This window comes from Mauremys reevesii, unplaced genomic scaffold, assembly GCF_016161935.1.
Source record: "Mauremys reevesii isolate NIE-2019 unplaced genomic scaffold, ASM1616193v1 Contig167, whole genome shotgun sequence".
In the NCBI taxonomy this organism is placed as follows: Eukaryota; Metazoa; Chordata; order Testudines; family Geoemydidae; genus Mauremys; species Mauremys reevesii.
The window spans coordinates 57,920-64,776 of NW_024100790.1; positions in this window are offsets into that span (position 1 = coordinate 57,920).

Below are 6,857 nucleotides of genomic sequence, written 5' to 3' on the forward strand. Positions count from 1 at the left end.
CTTTCTCTGCCCTGCAGTGGAGTGAGAAGATAGAGCGGAGCCTGTGCTCTGCCTCAGAGAACTGAAGCCTGTGTATTCCCACCTTGAACCTCTCAAGAGGTCACGTGTGGGTATTTCCCTCTTCAGTGGAATAAATCTTTGTCTTAGTTCTCATGGGTGCGTTTATGAGGTACGTTGTGAGGTTTAATGAGCTCATGTGTGGGAGGCACTTTGAAGCTGAACCGTGGCCTGAGGATCTGCATGCCCCCCATTCCCGTTCCTCTCATGCCAGATTTATAACTGAAGAATGGTTACTCTGCAAAATGATGGCTAATGACCTCCTGCTGCAGTATTTGTGTTCCTTCTTTGTGCTTTACTACGACTACTAGCACCTCAAGAAGAGGACAGCCAAGGGAATAAAGTGCTTTGCTGAGGGTCCAACTTCTCCTAGCGTACTGCAGAGCTGCACAGCTGTAGTGCAGTGGAAACAATACAGGATGAGAACAGCTTCCAAAGCTCATGCCTTCTTACAGATTCTCACCAGCACGTTGAGAAGGAGTAAAATGAAGAAGGCAGATTCTCCAGCAGTAGAAAGAAACAGAGATACCAGAGAAAGAGTTGTTTTATTAAATGATGGGCTAAGTGTAGAGAAAAAGAAAATGAATGTGTAATATTCTAGACCTTTCTGTTTGGTGTAACTTTTTGCAAGTAGGCACTTTTTAATATTTCTTTGAAACTGATTTACAAGGGGCAGTGTGACAAAAACATAGAAACTACCTTCGGTATTTGACCATTTGCAAGGCTTAGCCAACATTTCCCTGTACCCTGAGCTTGGCTACCGGCTGACATTTTTTTTCAGACAGGACACCCTATGTTGACAATGAGGCAGTGTGAGCTCTAACATCGACTAATACCATGCTGTTGAAGAGGCAGTGTAACCCCTAAAATGGATGTTGGGGCACTGCTATAATCTGCCTAATGCCCCCTTAGTCTCTTCTTCCCAAGGTAAAAGTTTCCTGGAGTTGTTAAGGAAACACTAAAGGACAGGATATAACCTTCTGATAAAGTAATTGACCCAGGCAGTATTCTTTCTAAAAGAAAGTATCTTTTTTATTTAAATAACTAATAATCCCTACTACAATATGATCTAAAAATCCTAAACAAGGGACAAAATCCCTTAATACAAATTGAACAGCACTTAAACTACACTGCTTTCTTTTAAAAATCAAATCGCTGCTGCTGTTCAGCTCCTGGTCAGTCAGCTCTGCTCCGCTCTCTTTGCAGTAGCTTTTGTATGGCTTCTCTTTCTGGCTCACCCTGCATGCCTGTCTCCCTCTCAGACTCATTTTCTGGATTCCTGAACTGTTGCTGGCAGTTGGCCTTTTATGCTACATTGTAACTCTTTCGTAATCACAACCTTGTGTGTATACCAGCTTTGATTTCTATAACAGGTGTCTTCAGTTTGCCAAAACTGAGACAATTGCCACAAGCTTTTAACAATGACATTACACAAACACTTATAAATGGTAACTTAACATTATGTAACTAAATCTTAAACGGAAGCTATTATATAAACACATTTTTACAATCATTACCGAAAATGTAAGTTTGCTTATGTTGCTTTCTTTTCAACTTTCACACAAAAAGAGGGACATGCATTTGTTTACAGTTCCTTAAGTATTCTTAACAGGTTTGCCTTCAATTTCCAACATTTCCTGAACCATTTTTAGAGCTTTTAACAGGCTCTTTTCAATTTCTAATCCTCTCTGGGCAAATTGGAATTTAAATAAAATTTTCCTGCTCCAACATATTATTATTATTTATTATTTTATTACAGATATTACATAAACAATATATTTCAATTAGCCATACAATACAGAGCAGCATTTTATTTAAAATTCCAGTGGCAGTAGGTGAGCATCCCAAAAATACCTCTCACCAATTGTGTTTTGTATCTTTTGACTTGTTCCACAATTTGTTTAATTTCATCAGTTGAGTGATATACAGAGATCATCATTTTACATGCATTTTCCTGAGTGTTTTGCAAGTATCTTTGCAAATGAGAATGATTTAGCAATTGTTTAACTCAACTGATATCCATACTCAGTGGCACTGGGTTGACACTTGATACTTTTGGTCCTTAACTTCCTTATATTCAGCTTCAGGTAATATAAAGTTAAAATCACATCCAATCACTGAAACTTTTAATCTAAACATTGATTTTCATAAGGATTATGTCTTATATATTAAACAAATAATTAACATTAAACTGTTCTGCATCAACTGCTAATACAATACAAAAATAATAAAAAGAATTCTCTAATAAACTGTTTAAGCAATCACTCCCATAATTTTTTGTTCTACAAATCCACCATGGCATTTAAGGTCTGTAAAACGTCTATGCCAATTACCCCAAATCTTTTCTATCCATGATTCCAACCTCCCATACAAGGTTGCTGCTCCAACTTGTAGCTCAATTGTTTTTCATAATCAAGATCACCTCCGATGCTCCATTGAAGCCTGTTGTATGCCTCTAGACGTTGATAGGCCAAAATAAATGCCACATAGATTTCAGTGCATTGATTATTGTAGTACCGGCTACTGTATTTATTAGCATTTTTGTAACCACAAGTCCATCCTAGATTGTTACATTTATCAAGGGTCGTCCATTACCGTCCATCTTAATATCTGCAATTGGCCGGGAGTACAGTCCATAATAAGTTGGTTCAGTGATTCATCTCCACATTCTTAAGTTTTTTAAAATTCTTTTTCAATTGATCCTACAGATATAACTAGTATTACTTATTACAATGGCTATTGTTTTCCTACACGGGGACTCTTGTTTGAAGAAGATCTTCGACTTAGGGTTGGGGACTGAGCACATTATTCTTCATTATGAAGACAGGCTTTTGATTCAAGTCTTTCTTTCTTTCTTTCTTTCTTTCTTTCTTTCTTTCCGTTCCTTTTTGAATTAGATGTGTGCTCTACGCTTTGGGGCAGCAAATGTATTTTGCAGCATGCATGACTTACCCAGGGAGTGTGGGTGTGACAAGCGTGCCTGTCCCTGATGGGAATGGAATTCCATCAAGAAGGGTATTTTTGAATCGAGAAACCCAGGCATATGCCTGTCTCTTGATATCTCTCCGTCAGAAGAAGAAGAAAGAGGGGAAAGGTTTTTTTAACATTTTATTATGGGGAAGAGGGGAACATGACAGATGGTTTGATTAAGTATTTTTCTTTTTATTTCATTACCTTTATTTAGTATTGAGTGAAGACACTATTGCATGTCTTGTCTCGGTGGCAGTAGAGAGATACTGACGTGGTTAAACCACAAAATTCTGTAACTGCTGCTCACAGCCCGCGATGGGTGTGCACATGCCACCGAAGTAAATATTGCTACTAAAATGTTCTGATTACAATGCAGGGACACAGCTCTATCGACTGCGTTAATTATTATTGTTAATTATTATTTATTATTGGGATAGAAATGTACTATTTCTATGGTCTATTTGGAGCAATTTTCAAATTTGTCAGGATACTATTGATTTTAAAATCCTATTTTATTCTCTAAATTTTTAAGCATTTAAATGAAGTATAAATCAGCTGAATTCACTTTGGGACAATGGTGCACCAGCACTGGGGCTCCCCTAATACATTCTGAAATTGCTAAAAGAGCTAAAATTACTGAGCTGAGATCACTGAGTGCTGTGTTAACTAGTGGGGGAGCCTGAAGATATATTGCTAAGTGGCTGGCAGAGCGGAGCAGTTTGCAGGAGGATTAGAGCAGCCCACGGAACAGTGAGCAGAGCGGAGCAGTTTGCGGGGACGACTGGAGTGTCTCACGGGACGGCTGGAGGAGCGGATCGGCTGGTGGAGCGGAGCAATTCATGGTGAAGGCTGCAGCAGAACTCCATGGAGAGGTGGGGCAGTCGGCCTCGGACCACGTAAGGTGCCTCTTAACACCTCGAGTGCCCCACCCTTCCTTTTCACCCAGGCTGGGGGGGGGGGTAAAACTCTGCAGATGAACTTTTGAACTCTCGGGCGGCACTGACCAGGGACAAAGACTTTTGGCTTGTTGGACATTGGGGTGATTGGACTTAAGACCCTGAGGGGAAAAGGACACTGCCAAAACTTACTTGGAGGTGGGTCTTTTGCTCATGGTTTGTGTTATGAATCTTGTTGTAGTGTTTCCCCAACATGATGCCACATAGTTTCCCTCCTTATTAAAAGGATTTTGCTACACTCAGACTCTGTGCTTGCGAGAGGGGAAGTATTGCCTCCTAGAGGCACTCGGGTAGGGGTGGTATATAATTGTCCCAGATCACTGGGTGGGGGCTCAAGCCCATTTTCACTGCATTATTGAAATGGAACCCCTGGATACTGAACCCGGCCTTGTTGCTACCAACTCAGAGGGGCAGAAGGGTTCCATTTATAATAAAAAATAATAATTTGTTTTAAGGCTTGAGTTCTCCTGCAGAGATTAAGTGTGTTATCTTATGCTATCTCCTTACGTGCCGCCATTACTCCTGGCCACGACCCCCCTGGGGCTGGGAGTAAGGCCACAACTCCTGGGAAGGTGGGGGGTCGGGGGAAGAGGGAGGCGGACAAAGGTAAGGAGGCTGAAACTGTGTCTGCAGCTCGGGAAGTGTCTGGGGCCAGGATTGGGGTTGAGTGCGGAGCCACACCCAGGCTGCGTTTGGGGGCGAGTGCTGGGGGAGAGGTTGGATGTGGGGCCAGGAGCTGGGTTCGTGGCTGGGGTCAGGCTGGAGCTGAGTGACGTTCCCTCAAAGCCCCCTGTGGGAGCTGGCCTGGGCCCCATTGTGTCCCCCCAAACATTCCACCGTGCCCCCTATGGAGGCATGGCCCCCAGTTTGGGGACCTCTTCCTTAAAGGGTAAAGAAGCTGTAAATTCAGCTTCCTCTCAGTCAGCTAGCTCTTGGAGGAACTTGGCAACCTAATAGTGCAATGGTCTCTTCCAAGCTAATCTCCACAATAGGGCCAAAGCTTTTTGCTGTCTAGTTTGATAGGGGACAACACTGATGCCTTCATTTTCCTTTATCTCTCTTACTGGTCACCTTTTGCCTGAAAACCACTGTCAGAGAAGGTTTCTATGGATACCTTCTCAAGTTTTTTCTTGAGGGTGGCCACCCTTGCCTCTGTATTTTAGATACAGTTTTATTCATCATGGCATATGAATCATTAAACTTTTTTATTGTTGCCAAACCTGGAAAATGATGTTAAGCAAATGCAATTTCCCCATAGGAATTGATGTAACGGAGGAGGTTAAATTCCAGGGAAATGTTTTTTTCAGCAGACAAAAGACATTATATATACACACACACAGACGCACACCCGCAGTATAAGTTTTAAACAAAGAATTTACTACTGGTACATAGTGATGATGACTGTGAAGCTTGGTTGAGGTGGAGGAGTCAGAGGGTTGGATATTTCCCTTCCTGCTAAATGATGAATTAGCAATTGGCTGAGCCCACAAGGGTTAACTCTCACAACACTCTACAAGGCAGCGGGAAAGGAGGGAGGGCAGAGAGAGCCATGTGTCCCCCCTGCTCTATGGAAGGTGGGGTAAGTGGAGTGCAGGAGCAGGGAGGAGGGGGAGACACCCTGACACGTGCCCCTCTTTATCCCCCTCGCCCCATACAGCAAGCAGGAGTCTCTGGGAGCAGCTCCAAGGCAGAGGGCAGGAGCAGCACGTGGCAGTGGCGGGAGGGACAGCTGAACTGCTTGCAATTGATAGCCTGTAATTGATAGCCTCCTGGGCAGCTTCAGCACAGGGAAATTAAGGGAGTGGGGAGCTGATAGGCGGGTTGTTGGTCCATTCTGGTTCCAAGCCCCCACCAGCTAGCTGCAACGGGCTGCTCTTTCTGCAAGCAGGGGACAAAACAGGCGGCTGCCGAACGCCATTACAAGGGAGCATTTCCCAACTTTAAACAAGCATGTTGCCTAATTGATCAGCAACTTAACATTGAAACAACGTTAACCAGGATGACTTTAAGTGAGGAGTTCCTGTAAAATGCCAGACCACAGCCAGACAGATGGGGGAGCAGGTGCTAGCCCAAGAAAAGGCAGACAAAAGGGGAAGGACTCCAGAGAAGAGGTCCTGAGGGTCAGTGACTCAGGGGGAGCTGGGCCACTGATGACTCAGCAGTCTATGAAAAGAGCGGGAAAAACTGTGGAACATGGGAGGGGTAGCTGGCGGTGAAACGTTTGTAGAGACTTGAGCTCAAGAATGGTAGAGCTTATGTTCTGTTAATGTGGCTAGTGGAACTAATGACGGGCCCAGGTGGGGTAGAAGATCTTGCTTATTTCTTTTGATTTGTGGGCTATATCATTTGGTTTGGACTTTGGTTACCTCAGAAAGGGGATGGAATTGAATGTGACCTGGCTGGAGGGCCGAGTCCCCATCCTAGACAACCAGAGTGTGAAGGAGAAGATGGGCTGAAGTTGCTGCAGTGCTGGGCCCTGTCATGAGGAGGTGTCTCTGGAAGAGCGAGTCTTGTAACAGCACTGCTGTTCTTGAATGTTTCCTTCACATTTTAAAACAGGAGAACAGAGTGAGGAAAACCCTCCTCATAGCCACCTGCTGTTTCAGGGAGCATTGGAAGGCTTCTGACAAGAAGTACTTATACCCTGAGCCTGACAGCGGATATCTCGATCAGATAGGACACCCTGCACTGAAAATGCTGCAGCATGAGTTTGAGCATCAGACAATGCCACCCTGTTAAGATGGGGGGGGGGGTGTTTGCTGACAAGTTCTGTTCCAGAACTTGGAATAGACAGAGGGCAAACTGTACAGGTGGCTGGGGAAGGAGGAGAGGAGTATGTGCAGTGTGGTTATGACCTAAGTTGGGGGTGCTCAA